We start from the raw sequence: 17,633 nt of genomic DNA, 5'->3' as shown, positions 1-17,633 counted from the left end.
TTTTACATAATTTATAATTTGTCATGACACTGAAGAGAAAAAAAGAAAAAAACATATTTGATAAAAGAACAATTTTGAGTTTTTAATAAAAATGAAATTTAGTCAAAGTTTATAAAGCCATTATATATAATATAGTCTTGTAATTTTAGTCAAATAATTTTATACATGGTGGGACATTTTATCTGAAAAAAACAAACTAAAGTTCATAATATTTTCTAAAAATCAAAGCAATTAAACTTTTCCAAACTATAAATTATATATGAGAAAGAAAGAATTTAATTCTAAATTTCTCTTTCCTGAGATAGTTACCGAAAGACTTATCAATCAATAACTCAACACACTTAAGGCAAATCAGTTGTACATTAGCAATACTAATAGCTTGATCAACTATCCAAGAAATTAAAATCCAAGAAATTAAAACTAAATAGAAAAAAAAAATTAGTAAAAATAAGCATGTAGAACACTGAACATTTTCAGAATTTAATATTAATTTCTTTTTTTTTTCTCTTGGACTGTTTTCTTTTTCCTTTCTTAAATCTTAATATAATATTTACCTTCTGTTTTCTTAAATTTTTGGCAGTGTGGTAGAAGACCAATAAGACAATCTGGAGTATTAAACCTAGTAATAGTTTAGAGTATGAGAAACATCTTTCTGAGATATTTTCCATGTATTCCCTTCTCGTAAATAAGGCTCATTTCACAGCCACAGATAACATACTGCCATCCAGCATTGCATTTGCCTGATACTTTTCTATATTAATCACTCATAATAACCTGTTACTTTGTTAAATACATACACATATATATACACTTATAAATACTTATACAGTATATGTGTATATATTACTTACACATAAAATAAAAATAAAATTGATATTGACTCCACTGAAACAAACAATATGGATATGAATGGTATGTTCAATTTATTTATGCTTTCCTCCTCCCTCCCTCTCTCCTTTACTCCCTCTCATGCTTCTTTCTTCTATTCCTATTTTTTTAACTACTTTCTAGTTTATGTATTGTTTTCTCCTTCCTCCTTTCAAGTGGCTAGTTGTGAAAATGCTAATGAGGCATTTATTCTTCAATGGAGTCTGTTCAATCTAGTAATGTGCCTGTGTAGCCACCAAATAGCCACCAAATAGCCGCCAACGTGAGAATATATTGTCTTCAGTAAGTGTAAAAAATATATACTTAATTTTCCTAATATTTTACAATTACTTAAGATAATTTTAATGCCATTTGAATTTTAATTCATAGAACATTTATGTAATTTACCCAAGATATTTTCAAGAAAAATCAGAAATAGGTCTGATAGCAACAAAACTGTTTTCCATGGAGGAATCAACAATGTAATTATCTCAGATACGGAACAAGCTATCGAAATGCATCATTCACTTGGCAAAAAAGATGAGAAGTTATCATTTTAAGTTCATCTCTTTAAGATGATACGAAGAAACATTCTTTTTTTCCTTTCAAGTATATATTTTTCTGGATAATCTCTGTAGTGTTCAGTGAATGTTATTCATTCAATATTAATTTTAACACAAAACATAATCAAGAATTCTGTCGTACACAGTAGACTTTATAATTATGAAAGGCGCTTTTGTTACTAATATGTCACAGAAATCAAAGTAATTTTCATGTTAACATATTTTAGATATATCTATTAAATTGGCTGGTATTTTCTCTTTATACAACCATACAATGAATGAATAACCTTCAGAGGTTGTTGACAGAAAAAAGTTTCTCTTAAACCCATGAACCCCTTTTACAAAAATGAGAACTAATGAAAACTGTTACTTTTTGCCTTGGTTTCCAGGCATCTCTGGGCTAAATTTTGGGCTCAACTACAATATACTTTCTTGGGGTATATTTTCTGATTTAATAAGAATGAAATGCAACAATGCTTAAAGGAAATAATCATTCTTGTCTATGGCCATGCCACCCTGAACAAGCTCAATCCTGTCTGATTTCTAAAGCTAAGCAGGGTCGGGCCTGGTTAGTACTTGGATAGGAGACCACCTAGGAAGACCAGGTGCAATAGGAGTAAAAATAATAAATAAATAAAAATTAAAAAAAAGGAAAAAAAAAGAGAAAATAATCATTCTCAAAATAGTATAGGACAAAGGGTTAAGGTTTTTATCGTCTGTGAGAAGCAGAGAAATAAAGGTGAAACTTCTAGGCAGGGAAGTTTCAGGCAATCTTCTTTATGTTGGATGCCGGGGCAATGTTGGGTCCATCCCAAGCTTCCTAGTCCAATTTCTCAGGATGAGGCTGGCAGGCAGGAACATTCTTGGGATCGTGGCTATGGGTCAGGAAGTCTCAGTGAGTCACAAGATCTGTGCCAACCCTAGTCCTATTTAAACCAGATCAGACCACTGTTCCCATGTGCCAAGCCCAAATGAGTTACAGGAGGATGAGGATGATGTACCCACACCCGTGGGTATCCTATACAGAAGCACTCAATTAACTCCACAATGATACAACTCTGAATTTTATGAAATTGGATTCATCACATTATGGTAGAAATTTTTCCTTCTTCTCAAAACTACCATTTTGACCTTTCATTTTGTTCTCTTTATGCCTAAAACTTTTATCTTTTATTGTAAAGTTTGAAAATCTTATGTAAATAGGTACAGTCTAATCTAGTATGATATCTTTAACAACTCTTGAACTATTAAACTAGTCAAAGATCTTGTAGGAGATGAAATGGAGAAAATCTATGTTAAGTGCACATAGTAGGCATTCAGTACGTAATATGTATTATATTTATTATTACTCAAATAAAATCAGAATTATACAGATTTATCAACAAATATAGAATAGGTGAATTCAGTTAATTAAGACAGGTAATTCCTAGTGAGAACATATATCAAATTAGCAATCGTGTGCTATTTGAAGAAAATATTTGTTGATATACTACATATTATATGTATGTACAGATGGTAATTAATTTTCACATGCCTGTTGAAGTATCATTGGAATACAACCTATGAAAGTTAGCATGCTTTGTCTAAAGTCTTCAAATTTTTTTAATTTAATTTTTTTGACTTGTCAAAAGGATATAGAGACATAAAGCAATGATTATATTGCAGTGAAGAAGAATTTTGTATTGTCAGCAACAGAGCATCTTCCAAGGGAGATAGATGAATGCCCACTCCCAATGCCTAACTTTGTAACTGCTTTTGCTGTTTGTTTCCTCTCATTCATTTTGCATCCGTGTTAGGCTTGCATCTGTTTATGTACTTGTCTATTATTCATCTACGGGATAACTGCTCAGCAGTCGTTACTTCCTTTCATATCTTTTCTGCATCTTTTTTTCCATGGGTTGTTTTGGCAATAAAACCAAGAAAAGGGTACAAAGCTTATAAAAAAGTGCAGTTGGAACATCATGTTTTTATTGCTCTAGGAACGTTATTGCTGATTTCAAAAAGTTTTTAAAAATGTTAAAATGTACTCAGCAAAGTTTAACGCTCATAGGTATATAAATTTAAAAATTTGAGAAAATGGAATTTAAAAAGTGTTTTCTAAAACAGCTCACTACTGTTTGATCTTTACATGGCAGACTGCCTTGTGTAATTTTCTGTAGACTGTACATTTTAATATCAAAATCTCAAGCAATACAGTCACAATAATCTCTTACATTTATATAGCACTTCATAATTTTATTATGTGTTTACTCATTCATTACGTCCTATGATCTTTCTAGGCAGATAATTAGCATCATCATTTTAAGAATAAAAAAAAAAGAGTGACTGTGTTAAGTGATATGCTAAGGTCAAAAGGTCAATGAACCTCAGAGCCTAGACTAGAATCTATATTTACCTGACACCCATCCAGCCTGGTGTAAACCAGAAGAATCCTCATAATTTAGAGTTGCCCCAGATTTCCCGTGGGCCTAAGGAGTGAATTATAATTTGAGAATCTTAGATTAGGTGAGCATTTCGCCTAATGTGTGTGTGATTTTTCAATTATTTCTGTGTTTCCAAATCCAATAAGACTCTTTTGCAATTAAAGTCCATTACTGCAGAACACAAAAATGTTGCCTTCTATATCCGAGGGTTCATGGATTCTCTGAAGTCCTTCCATTCACCCCAGAATAAAAACTTCAATTCTGTATGATTAATTTGGTTGCCTCAAGCTATATTGTATCTTAAGTATCTAATTTAACATGCTAGATTGGGCCCCAAGTGTAATTTTTAGGTTATTTTCAGAAAAAAAAAAAAAAAAAACGAAGGTACATAAAACCAATTCAAAGAATCAAAAGCAAGACATCTATAAAACCTCATGTATTCAGAATAAGCTTATATTTGTTTCTTTATGAAATCTTTATATATTTATATGAGATGAATTATAGATTATTAGGAATAATTGCTATTTTCCTTCTTCAGACACTTGTTAACTTGTTCATTGTCTTCATAACTATGAAAAATATGAAGTATTACAAGGCAACTACAGTGTCATTCCTTCATACGCAAGGGCCATTAATCATTAAAATATAATTTTTTTTAAATTTTGGTAAGCTCAATAAAAAGAACAATGAAAATCATGATAAAGTCCTTGTGTACTATTAGGCTTGGTTGACTAAAATGTTAAAATGACATGTAGAATTGGTTCTGATTAGAACAGAGATTTTTACCTGATGATGAAAAATAGTCCATGATCTTAGAAGCCTAAAGGATTTTCCAGATTTAAAGCAGCACTAATTCTTTCATTAAATGCCAAAGGCTTCCACTTGAGCATATTAATTAGGTTATGATTTCCAAAGTAATGTTGAGTTGGGGTCATTGGTTATGATACCATTCCTGCAGCTGGCCTGATTATTAAAGGATTGGCGATTAGGTGGTATTGGGAATTAATATGGTGTTGGGGTTTAAAGAAAAATCTATAAAAATATACGTATTTTATCACAGTACTATTTATAGACCCTATAGAAATACATATTGGGTCTAAATGTTGACATGCAGATATAATTAAAAAGTAATTTGATCCTGTTACTTTACCAACTACCACATATGTTTTGCTTAAAATGTAAATGGAAAGGCGAAAGTGAGGAAGTAAACATAGCTCGGCACAGGTACACATGTCCTATATCCTGCTCACAAGTTACATATTGCCACTATATTGCCATTAACCAGAAAACACTTTTCTGCCAAAGAGGTTTTTTAAAAAATGGAAACAAATTAATAATTTATATTAATAATATATAAAACAAAAATTGTAGTAATCACTAACCTTTATGTACTTAATACATAAGTTAAATATTGGCAAATCCACAAAGTTAGTGTGTAACTTTCACATATCTTTCTGAAATCAACACCTTACTAGATAAGTTATAAGAATATAGAGAATTTTAAATAATACTTAACAAGGACATCTTAATAATCTGCTAAAGAGATTTTATTATTAAGTCTCCTTGTGAAATTATTCGAACATCCTATATCTCACAATTGTAAAAGAACAACAAAGCAATTTTCCAAAACCTAGTTTCCATTTAAAAGAAATATTCTTTGGTACCTATGTAAAACTTGTGAAAAGTCACAGAATTTTAACAAGCCATTTGTATTGTGCCCCAAATAACCAAAAAGTATCAATGTTTAAATAATTGCTTAATTATTTTAAAAGTTATTATTTTTGGAGTGGTTAAGCTATCATTAAGTGATAAATGGCAAAAAATGATTTTATTTTGGCCCATGACATCCAGGATTCTCCTTAGAAATCTAAGTTTGTGCTTCCTAATCATTATCAGAGCTGTCACTGTGGCAATATACAACTCATAAGGAAAAATAAACTACCTCCTTCTTCCAACCTCCTCAATGAGAAATGTCAAAAAGTGCCCCCTTACCTTTTGTCCCCTCCCCAAAGAAAGATCCTTGGTGAAAGGGCTAGCTTCTGCTATTTGGGTCTCCTATTTACTAATAGCAATAGAGTAAAAGCACACAGCTAGAAGAAGCTGTCTCTCTGCTCTGACATCTTGTTCTTCATTGTCTTTCAGTCACTGAGTAATTAACTCTTTATAAGCTAAGTGACATCTTCAGTAAATGGTTAGGATTTAGCAGGATTAACAAATGGTGCTATTAACAAACAAACAAATAAACAAACAATAAACCACAGAATTCTCTGAACATTTTTATATGGCTTCTTATTGAATTTGCAGAATCTGTGAGTTAATCATTTCACAAATCTTTTTGGGAAGGTCTCTCCATATTTCTTCTGAGTAGTTATGGTCATAGATATGGTCTTAATATCTACATAACCTTTATCCTCTTTTTTGATTCTTAGTCAAAAAATGCCTACTAGTGGTTAAAAATGCAAACACCATCAGGAAATGATCCCAAATGACTTAATTGTTCTGATTAGATTTAATCTTTCAGAGCATTAATTAACCGTATGAAGCTTCTTCTAATTGAGCTCCATGGCAATCTAAGTAAAGTAAATGCTCATTATTATTATTCTTAAAAATTATAACACTCATAACTACTATGCATAATGTATATCAGTATAATAATGCAATATATAATTATAAAAAGCAATATAAAATATTAAATATAATATAAATAGTAAAACAATCAATAGGCTGATTTTCACTTAGTAGTTCAAAATACAATTTCTCCTACCTAAGATTTTTACCTTAGCGTTTTCTTCCATGGATCCAAAATTCCATAAAAGTATCAAAATTCTGAGTACTATGACTATGTGAAGAAGGGCTCTAAATAGATCCTAACAGATTAACATTAAATATGTGAATGTTATGTCCCTAAATCCAACTTACACAGTTTATGAAAAATGACATAAGTAACATCCTGTAGCACTTATGCATGTCCTAAAATTGTACTTAAGATATAAGCTGATTTTTAAGCAACTTATACACACTTAACAAGAAACAGTGCAAATTAAAAGGCTTTTAAAAATGTAATTAAATTTGAAAATGTTTTAACTGGTTGTCTTTTACCTGAAAGTAGGAAAGCAAAATAAAATAAATGAGCAAAATTGATTCACCTGAACTCCAGAGAACATATAAATACATCATGGGAACATTTATGTAGTTACACATAAGAACAGAAAGGAGAACATTAGAGATATAATGTGAAAAGTCCAGGGGAAAATATTATGAACAAATAAACAATTTTACAGACATTATAAAATTACTGCAAATTAATGATTAAATAATAAAATAAAAAGAAAATTCTTTGCAATTAGTTTTAGAAGCAGTGAATATAAAATAACTAATTGAGATAATAGAGCAAATTGCATTAGGTTACCAACCTGTAGTCATTTATGTTTTAACACAGTATATTATAAAATATTAAATTTATATAAAAAGGCCAATGTGAAGCAAATCGACATTTTTTTGGTCCATATATATGAGGCAGATGATGACTGATGAATGCAAAAACTGAAGCTGATTTCATTTAATGCCGTCAGTCCCTGACCTGCCTGCCTGCTGACATAATTTTCCTTCACAGAAACCAGTCTCCGGTGGCTACCAGTCTTGATCTCATCCAGTATAGGATGAGTTCTCTTTGAATTACTGGAGCAGGGCGTGTGCTAGGATGGATAAATCAGCCAAACAGAAAGGCCTAACAGGGCAAAGAAGCAGTAGGGCACCCGTCCTCACATTGTCCTTAAAGTGACCTCAAGAGTGACTTTCTACGAGGTAAGAGGTAATTCTGTCTCTACTTTGGCTTAGTTTATATCACTCACAGTAAAGGTCACAAATTGTGACAGCTTTCTGTGCTTGAGAATCAGATTACTGTTTGTCTGAGAGGGAGCGGAGAGCCGGGAGGCCTGCTTCTCTTAGGAATCTAGGTCAGGATTCATCCAAGTAATGCCACCCAGGCCTTTCAAAGCAATATCTTACATTGTGGAAATACTTTGAGCAAATCCTGACTGTTGTTCATAAATTATATTACAACCTGAAGGGAGAAAAAGTTATTCTGTCCTTTTTTTGACTCCAGCTTTTCATAAGGTAAGTCATAAAGTTTAATTAGTGACCTCAGAGAAAGGTCATAGTTCTTAAATTCAACTATATCCTTCATAACTTCCACGTCAATAATAATAACTGAAGATGATGTTAGTGCTTCTAAATTCAATAGAACTGTCAGCAGCAGTAAATATACAAGAACTACATCCAAATATATGGGAAATTTTATAAAAAAAGTAGATGAAGCTTTCTGGGTGTCTCTGAGACACTGCAAATAATTTGTACTTCATGCAAATACAAAGCATGCCCACATTTCTTAATAGAGGTGACGATATGAAGATTAGAGATTGGAAGAGGATATGATAAAAGGAGAGAATTACGGTAATGGGATAATCTCTTTTTTAAAAAGCAATTTTAGACATTCAATGTAAATAAATGAGAAGGGCCGTAAGCAAGTACATTAAGTCCATGTTTAGGTGATTTACTTTTTTTTAGATAAAAAGATGGGAAATTTAAACAAAATGATGAAAAATGAAAAGCTTAGGGGAAATATCTTATTGCTCTAAGTGTGTATAAATAATGTGGCCAAAACGATGTCTGGTGCCCACTAAAGTGTGGGAAACAGAACCAGCACTTAAAGTGTTGTGCAAATGTGAGTCTGAAGTCTGGACGCCTGTTGCTGGTGTGAATGAAACTGAACTGCTAGTTCCCTCCAGGGCTGGGCCACTCAAAGAAGTAGAATAAGTGATGGAAACTGGTGGTGAGAAATAAGCAATACAGAGACATTTTAAAATTCCTAGAACCAGATGGATGCTATAATACATTATCTTTTAATATCAAATAACTCACACGAATATCCTGATTTTTATCTTTGGAAGTCAAGGTCTTATGCAGAAATCACCAACATTTCATGCACTGAAGACACTATTCAAAATAGAGGAACCATACTTTTAGATTCTGGTATGGCATTTCAGTTTCCAAACACATATATCAAAAAATGTCTTTTGAATCATTAGTATATCAAAGTGCACTGCTTTTCAAATACTTTATTCAGAGATAAAATATTCAACTTGTGTTATTTCCTTAGCACACTTTATCTAATAAATAAAAACCTCCCTTCTTAAAATTTCCATTATTTTTCCAATGATGCTGAATCTACAATCATTTTTGACTGTAGGCTCTTCCTCGAATTAGTCTACAATATTGTCAGTTCTTCAAATGATCTCCACTTTGTCCTTTTTATTTTTATAGCTATTTCCGTAATTTGAAACTAAACTGGGATTCATGATAACTGGTTTCTGTCCCATCTTTGCTACTTGGTATTGTTCAAATTTCCTAACTTTACTAAATGAAGGAGTAAAGACTGCTTAATCTAAGTTCCTATTATTGATATTTTCCTTCCATATGCATAAGGTATTATAGGATATTATATGCACGTGTGTGAAAAACTTTATATGTCGTGCTGCTTGACTTTTTAATATCGGTACATTATGAAATATTAAATCTAAGAATAATGGCTAATATTTATTGAGTGGTGATTATTTGCCAGATGCTGCTCTAAGTGTTTCACATCTAATTTTGACAATAACTTTATGTTATGCATTTAAAAATCAATCCCATTTTATAGATGAGGGGACTGGGGATCAGAAATGTTAAGTACCTTGTCCAGTATCACTCAGTTTATAAGTAGAGGGGCCAGAATTCAGAAGCAGATAATCTAGTTTCTGGAGCCACATTTTTTTTTTTTTTGACAGAAATAGGAATTTATTAGTGGAAGAGTGAGAGAGGGCAGCACCAAGACTCATGATTGCAGGACCCACCATTTGTCCAAGGGCACACGATTGGAGATATATTTGATCTCACAGCCATCTGGGATGTGCCGCTTTTCAGCCACCATGTCTTCAAACTCATCCGCATTAAACTTAGTAAAGCCCCATTTCTTGGGATTGTGGATCTTTTGACAGCCAGAGAACTTGAACTTGGCCTGCGTAGAGCCTCAATCACATGCTCCTTGTTCTGCAGCTTGGTGCGAATGGACACGATTATTTGGCCAATGTGGACTCTGGCCACTGTGCCCTGGAGCTTTCCAAAGGCACCCCATATACCTGTCTGGAGTCTAGATTGGAAATAGCATGAGATCAGACATGAGTGTCCACTGGAAAAGGACTGTCTCCAAGGTCCTTTAGAACAACCCATACAAATAATAGATTGCACACACTACCAAGGATGCTGCTGCTGTTTGCAGCCATTGCACACCGGGCTCCCATGGGGAAAAGAGCACCATTGTGCCATGCTGCCTGTCAGCTTGTGTTGAAAAGCTACATCCATTTCTGTGATAAGAATGGCATATAATTCACTAAAAAGCTCTACATCAAATTATAATTGTAAAGAATATATCCAGTAGCATTTGAAAAATCAGGTTCTATGTATTATTATTATTTTGGCTAAGGGAATGGGACTAACTTTAAGAAATGTGGCTCAGAGATTGTTTTCCTGAGTTTTGGGTCTGTTTCCTCCTCTGGGTCTCCAGCTACCTGGCCCCAGGCTATCAGTACTGGCTTCTTTAACATTTCCCTGAGGGCCCTTACTACCACCTACTCTTAATAATTGATTATTAACCACTGAAATTGCTACTGCTCTCTATTTATCTTTAACATTCTTATATCTGAAGTCTCTCTGGAAATCATTTTTTTCACCTCTTATAGGACTAGAGTTTTGAATACTGTGGTGAGGATGAAACTGTTAAACACCGTCAATAGAATATTTTTCTGCTTGGAGTTGGAAATTTCAATGACCCTCCCCTCTTTTGTTCTCCTCTCAGAAATATGAATCTATTCTATGGATGCAATCTGACTCTTACATACGCATGACTCAACTTCTCTGACTCTCCTTTGTCTGCCTTTTCTCCTTCCCTTTCCTCCTTCTCCGTCTTTCAAACTCCATAAGAGAAAAGATCCACTCAGATAAATTAATCACCTTTTGAAGTGGACACCTTCTTGTGTAGGCTGCTTCCATGGTCCATTGGTCTCTCACATACACAGTATACAGATATTTGCATTTGGTTTAAGTACTAATGCTTGTCCTGTATCAGTTATGACCAATTTAACAGGACCACATGAAAAAAAAAATGATATTTTATACTCAGAGACCAAAGTGTAGCTGCTAAATATATGAGAATTATGGGTAAAATTCTTGAGTTACTTACAGACTATTCAATATAACTATTAAACACTTCCTAACAACAAGCTGTTTAGATTCAGTAACATGTGGGTTTCACTTTCATTTATGTAAACTCTTGAAGGAGGAGGAGGAAGAGAAGGGAAAGTGGGGATGGAAGGAGAAGAACATCAAAAACAACTACATTTTATAGATGCAATTTCGGAACACAGAGGGAATGGGTAACTTTTCTGAGGATACGGAACTAATGAGGGGCAGAGCCAAGATGTGATTTGAAATAATGATGCCTGCCTTATACTATCATGCTGAATTCCGGAACAGATTTCAGGTTCTTTTTAAGAGGCCTTCTCTACACTCTTGTGCTTTTCTATATGCTTGCATCCTTGTCCTCATTCTCTTGTCTCTCTCTCTCCCTCCCATCCCTCTCTCTCAGTACTTTATTTATTTTAATTATTATTATTTTAAGCTACTTCTAGGTATTTTAAAACTTTTTCTAGAATGTCCAAAATTGTGGGGGTTTTTGTTTGTTTGTTTTCTTTCCCTGCTTTTCCCCCAGGGTAAACACAATGGTATGCTATCAAGTTTATCCTAAAAGTAAATAAGAAGTCAAAAATAGAGCCAAACTGAGATTCTCCCCTTGTATTGACTCTATCTCAAACCTTTCCTTAATACCTCATGAAGAATTCTTCCTATCATGGATAGTTAAAAATATTGATGATTTCCCTAGAGTGAACAATGCTCTGTAGCACTGAGAAGTGTAAACAACACAGCTTTTCCCTTCTACTTGGCAGGGCAGCCAACAGAAGCTGGAGGAAGTCCCACATTCAATTCCTTATATTAACTTAACATAAAATATACACAGATTTTTTAATGTAAGAAATGAGGTATGGTAGGAAGAAAGCAGATGTGGAGGTCAATGTGATGAAGTCTGAGTGTGGTATCAACCCTATCCAACTAACCTTCCCTTAAAACTGTTTCTCATTGCCTGGCCAAGGATTATTTGCAATCAACAAACTTGAAAGTTCTTACTGAGAGATAGATGTAAACGTTGCAACAAAAATGAAAACATTCCCATATTAAGCTTTGGAAAAAATAAAATAATTTAATTAGAGGTGTTTTAATGATTAAAATATTTTAATATTAATCACCCTCCTATTGCTACCACACATAATGCAATCAGCAGAGTCAATGTGTGTATACTCTTATGATGATAAAGACCAAGACACAGAATTCAATTAAAGACATTTCACTCGAAGCATATCCCTTGGCCCCTAATTAAGTGGGAAAAAGAAAAATGTATAAAGACTTCTTGAAATATTTTCAGAGAGCTCTAAAACAGGAAGTATATCCAGCGGTTACTTGGAGACCTCTGGGCTGTTACAAAGGGAAGAGTGAAAAATAAGGCTAACACGATGCCCTTGCCAAAGACCTTCACACACACGAAATAATACTATGGGTCCCTACTCCTAGCTCCAGCACTTACCTCCCTACTGATTCCTTCACTGTAGTTTGTGAAAAAGGCTTTGGTCTTTACTGTACTATCCTCCCAGCTTTTTTCCCCTCCTCTTCCTTCTACAGCTAAGTTTTAGCACAGTTACTTGCATTTTCTTTTCTACATTTCCTCACCTGCCAGTCACCCATATGTAAACTGCATTCAAGCTTCAACTATGTGGTCTGACCCCCCTGAACCTGTGCCAACAAAGATCACTGAGGTCTTACTAAGTGCGAGACATAATGCACATATGTTTCAGCCTCTCTTCTCTTGATCTTTTGAAAGCTTGTGGAACAACTCTATAATACGGAAATTCTCTTCTTTTAATCTCTTTATCATAATGTCCTCTATGATTATCTCATTTCTTATTGATCATTCTTCTTAAAACGTAGCAGAGTTCTGTCCATTCCATTAGATTTTCAAAGAACCAGTTTGTTTGATTTATTTATCTGTTGAATATTTTCTATTAAATAACTTTTTACTCTTACCTTTTATATTTTTTGCATTTACTCTACTATTTTTCTAATTTTCTAAGTTGACTTTTTAGCTCCATTTTCAATCTCTCTTTTTTCACTGTACTTATATAATAGCTACATAATTTTCCCATTAAATACCACTTGAGCTAATGTTCTTAATCTGCAGTATTTTATGTTTAATTTCATTTTAATATTGTCTTACATTTTGATGTTTTAATTTTTACAAATGTGTGAATATTTGAAGTGCATTTTTTTTTGGTCTTTTTAAAAAATATTCTAAGTGGGAGACTAAAACGATTTGCTTCATGTGTTTTAAAAGATTATTCAAGCTTTTCTGGTAATAGTGGATAGAACATGGCCAGAGTGAATGTTAGGAAACAAATTGGAGGTTGTTGCAGTAGTTCTTTTGTGAGAGAATGATGGTTTTATTAGGATATTTATAGTGAAGATAGAAGAGTGAACAGATACAAAATATTCACTGAAGGTACAATAGACAGTGTAAATAGTAGCATCATAAAAAAAATTAAGAAAAAATGAGTAAAGGGTGAGCAAGGGTTAAGCATAAGTAGAGTCTTCTTAATTTCTCTATGTGTCCCTTCTAATTAAGTAATGAGAATAATTCATATTGGGTCTAGGCTTTAAGTTATCTTAGCCCTAACTGCACTCATCGTTTCCACCTTTAACAAAAACATAGGTATGATGTTTTTTATTTACTTACTAAATAGACTTTAAATGATACTATGGGTCAATATAAAATAATAGCGTTCTTTATTTGGTGTAGGATAACCATATGAACCAAGGGACTATGTTAACATACATTACGATAACAAAATGTTCTTCTAACTGTGGAAAGGCTAAATATAAATCCTGTTCAATAGTCACTTTTTTTGTAAGCCAATAGAATTCTGTGATACCATTTGCTCAATTTATTTGATTGCACTTAATTTTTAATGGGCACCCAGAATAAGAAGAGTTCGTATATATTAGGGGTAGGGAGAATTGTGCTTGGGAAAGGTACTTGGATAAGAATTGGAATACAGATTCTTTTAGTTGGTGCATTAAGATTTTGTTTACACCATCAAGAATCAATAAACAATCTGAATTTAAGACATTTTGGATTTGCTGCCTAGAGGAATAACTAAAGATACATTTTCAAAGAGTACAGATAAAATTTATAGACAGCTGAAATTAGGGTGAAATACAACAGGACATTCTCTGCTACTTTGTCCTATAGTTTCCTTGCATAATCCAAGAACATTTAATCAGTTCAAATGTGCCTGAATAGAGGAGAACAAAAATTGCTGGAGGGTGAAAGGGATGGGAGGGAACAACCCAGAGATGGCAATTGCCGCTGCAGCTCTCCAATGGCAACAAGTGTTATGGAAATACCCATAACCACAATCGAGCCTATGTACAGCAGGAATCTGGTCTTTGGTGCAAAGAGGAACAGACTTTTCAGTTGTTTTAATTTGCCCATGATGTGAAATAAAATAATGACCACGTAAGGGAATTTAAAAAGAGAGAATCTGTAGATCCAGGGTAAGATTGCTGCTTCAAATAGGGATCACTCTTTAAAAAAAAAAAAAAATTCATATATAGCCCCAAGAAAATCTACAATTTTAAATTACTATTGGAAGGCATTTACTTACTTTAATCCAAAAAAAAAAAAAAAAGAAAAAAAAACTGATAAAAAAAAAAAATAAATAAAGTAGGGTACTAATCTGTAATATGTATGTGTGAAATATTAGTCTATAAAATTTGTTCAACAGGTTTGAAGCAACTATCCTATAGCACAATTTTTTTTTTTTTTAACTCTACACAATTACCTGCTGAACATGGTTTAAAAAATTACCTGGATACTCATCTCTTTTCTATCTGGAGTAGAGTACAGATTCACTAATGTGCATTGACTGTCTCTGTCCTATCTAATGAAATTTTTCCTAAAGTCAAAGTTAGACACAAACTCAAAAGTGGAAAGTGCAACTATGTGCAGTAATCTTTGATACATAAGGGCCGTTTTATATATTCATCAACAAGAATAATTTTTAAAAAATATAATACTGGCAATGTAACAGTCTGTTATGTTAACCTCAATGAGATTTTCTGCATTTGTTCAAAATACATTAAATATTCATTTAGTAAAGTGAATATATTTCAAATGTTCATTTTCATTGCAGTTATCTTATAATTAATTATGGAGTATTTGAAATTGCTAGTGGATACTATGAATTTCTTTTTTTGGTAATAGGAATTTCTCGTATAGTCACTGAAACATTAAGATTACAGAAATTTTTCATTGCATTTCCTCCTATTTTTCTTTTCACCTGTGGTTTAATGTTAAATGGTGTTTCTTAATTTATAAGCAACTTATTGTATGAAATAAACACATTTCAAATTGTTAAGCACTTCTGTCTTTTAGGTTTGCAGTTATGCATGTCTTGACTTTCAAACTTTATTGCAGATTAAACACAGATTAAAACATACATGTGCATACGCACACACACACCACACACATACACACACACACACACACACGCACACACACACACACCTTGAATTTGCTTAGGAAAGAAATCCATCAAAATAAATAATTCATGTTGGGATGGACTGAAATCTATCTAGTCTTTTAGGAGGTGCCAACAGATGGTTTACATTTATAGAATGCACACTTGCTGACTTCCAAATAGAAATTAAAATTCATAAAGTATATCATTAGTACTCTTTATAAGCAGCATTATGTTTATGATATGAATTTGGTTTTCCCCAGGTGAATAGTTTTTTTTAGTAAAAAAAAAAAAAAAACAGTGAAACAAATTGCTTTCCAGTTACTATTTCATATTAGCATGTTTAAAATCAAACCCTGTTGGTGATCAGCCAGCAACATTAAGTCAATGGGCTCAGAGCTAGATGAGGCTTTATTTCCATGATAGCCAAGATTTTATAAGAACGCTTAGACATTTTTCATTATTAAAACAATCGATATTATTACAACTAATAAAATATGGCAGTATCTCAAGCGTTCAGATATTATTACATCAGGTAGATTAGGAATGTTTAAACAATATAATTAAGAGTGAAACTTCATCTTATTAAAGGTCAGGCAACTAGGCCCTTTAGTTAATTTTAGCAACTCTTTGGCCTAAGTGTGGCCACTTAATTCCATGGAATTACAGTAACATTTCATTTTCAGTGAACCTTGCTGCTAACTAAAATGTTAACATTTAACTCAGGTAAGGTTATGATTAAAACTTACTTTAAGCCCACAAAAAGAGATGATTTATTGTTCATTAAGATATTGTCTATATAGTAGAAAGGGTAATATTGTCAATTATACATTTAATGCAATCAAAAAGTCCAGAAAACCATTAAAAAAATAAGCCTGGGACCTTATTCACTGTGTAGGTAATGGCTTACCTGATCACATTAACTAAATAAATGGCAAAACCTCTTCGGAAAGTCTGTATTTATATGCAGGCTATAAGAAAATTAACTAAATGAACTGGTCAACTGCTAGATGCCCATGCGTTTTAACTCTTTTAAATTATGCAGGCAATTGTTTTTATTGTCTTCAACATGTTGGGTTGCCCAATGCCAAATAATTTAGATAAATATTATAGTGGCAAAAAACTTGTCATTTTTGTAAAACAAATAAATAAACAAGAAAGTCAAATATAAATGTTTGGTATCATAGAAATAAAATAACTGGTGCTTAGGTTGGATTTGTTGCTTTCTAAGCAATAGTTTCAGTAATGTATAGATAGTTCCTCCACATTTTTATGCAGAAATACGTAAGTGCTGGCACCTATCATTCCAGGGCAAATGTAATATTCTCTCTTTGTAAACTTTAGATATTATATACCCTGTGGCAATGGATGAGGGACAAAAGTTTTAGAGACATCTACTCACAAACATCTAGAGCTGAGCTGATATGTTTGCTTTTTCAGTGATTAATTTGATATGCTAAATCAGGGATAAAAATAAACATTATATTTAGATTCAACTAATCCTTAATTGATTTAACATGTAGTATACACATGACCAAATATAAGATTGAGCAAGATCTTCTTTAAAATGGGTTTAGGAAAAATACAAAATATATTTTATACAACGATATTTTATTCTTAAAAATAAAATATAGAATACAATTTTTGATATTTTAAAAGGGATACAATGATTTGGTACTATTTTTGAATTTTATGTTCCAGCATTCAATATTCCTCTCTGTCAGTCTGTTTTTTTTTTTTTTCAACTAGACACATAGTATTCCAAAAGCTTACATTCTATATTCTTTTTCGAAAAGCAATTGGCATTAAATGTCCTTGAAAACACAAAGTAGAAACAAATTCTTCCATGTAAAGCTCCCTAATTAAACAACTTAAAAAAAAAAAAAAACTGTGAGCAGGAGATTATGCTTAGCGAAATATACTTTATACATCCATCACAGAAGACCTTGAATAAATTCTGGGTTGTGTGGTGAATAATTAATAACATGGACATATCCTCTCTGGCTTTAGGTTAGGAGAAAGTATAGTGAGGGGAGAGAGAGCCCTCTGGAGAGTAAGAG

The 17,633-nt window shown here is 32.7% G+C and overlaps 1 protein-coding gene, 1 non-coding gene and 1 pseudogene across 2 annotated transcripts in view; 1 reads left to right on the top strand and 2 right to left on the bottom strand.

Annotated features, from left to right (window-relative positions):
* Positions 1 to 17,633, bottom strand: part of DGKB (diacylglycerol kinase beta) — a 551,422-nt gene that overhangs the window by 76,820 nt on the left and 456,969 nt on the right. The window lies entirely within an intron of this gene.
* LOC111743207 lies at positions 1,929 to 2,047 on the top strand (annotated as a pseudogene).
* On the bottom strand, positions 10,089 to 10,223 carry LOC111743269. The gene has a single exon (XR_002781622.1). It is a non-coding gene; the product is annotated as a small nucleolar RNA SNORA70 (small nucleolar RNA).

Source organism: Pteropus vampyrus, unplaced genomic scaffold, assembly GCF_000151845.1.
Source record: "Pteropus vampyrus isolate Shadow unplaced genomic scaffold, Pvam_2.0 Scaffold4, whole genome shotgun sequence".
Taxonomy (NCBI): Eukaryota; Metazoa; Chordata; class Mammalia; order Chiroptera; family Pteropodidae; genus Pteropus; species Pteropus vampyrus.
The sequence above is the reverse complement of the archived record's forward strand: the minus strand, read 5'-3'. Positions and strand labels throughout refer to the sequence as shown.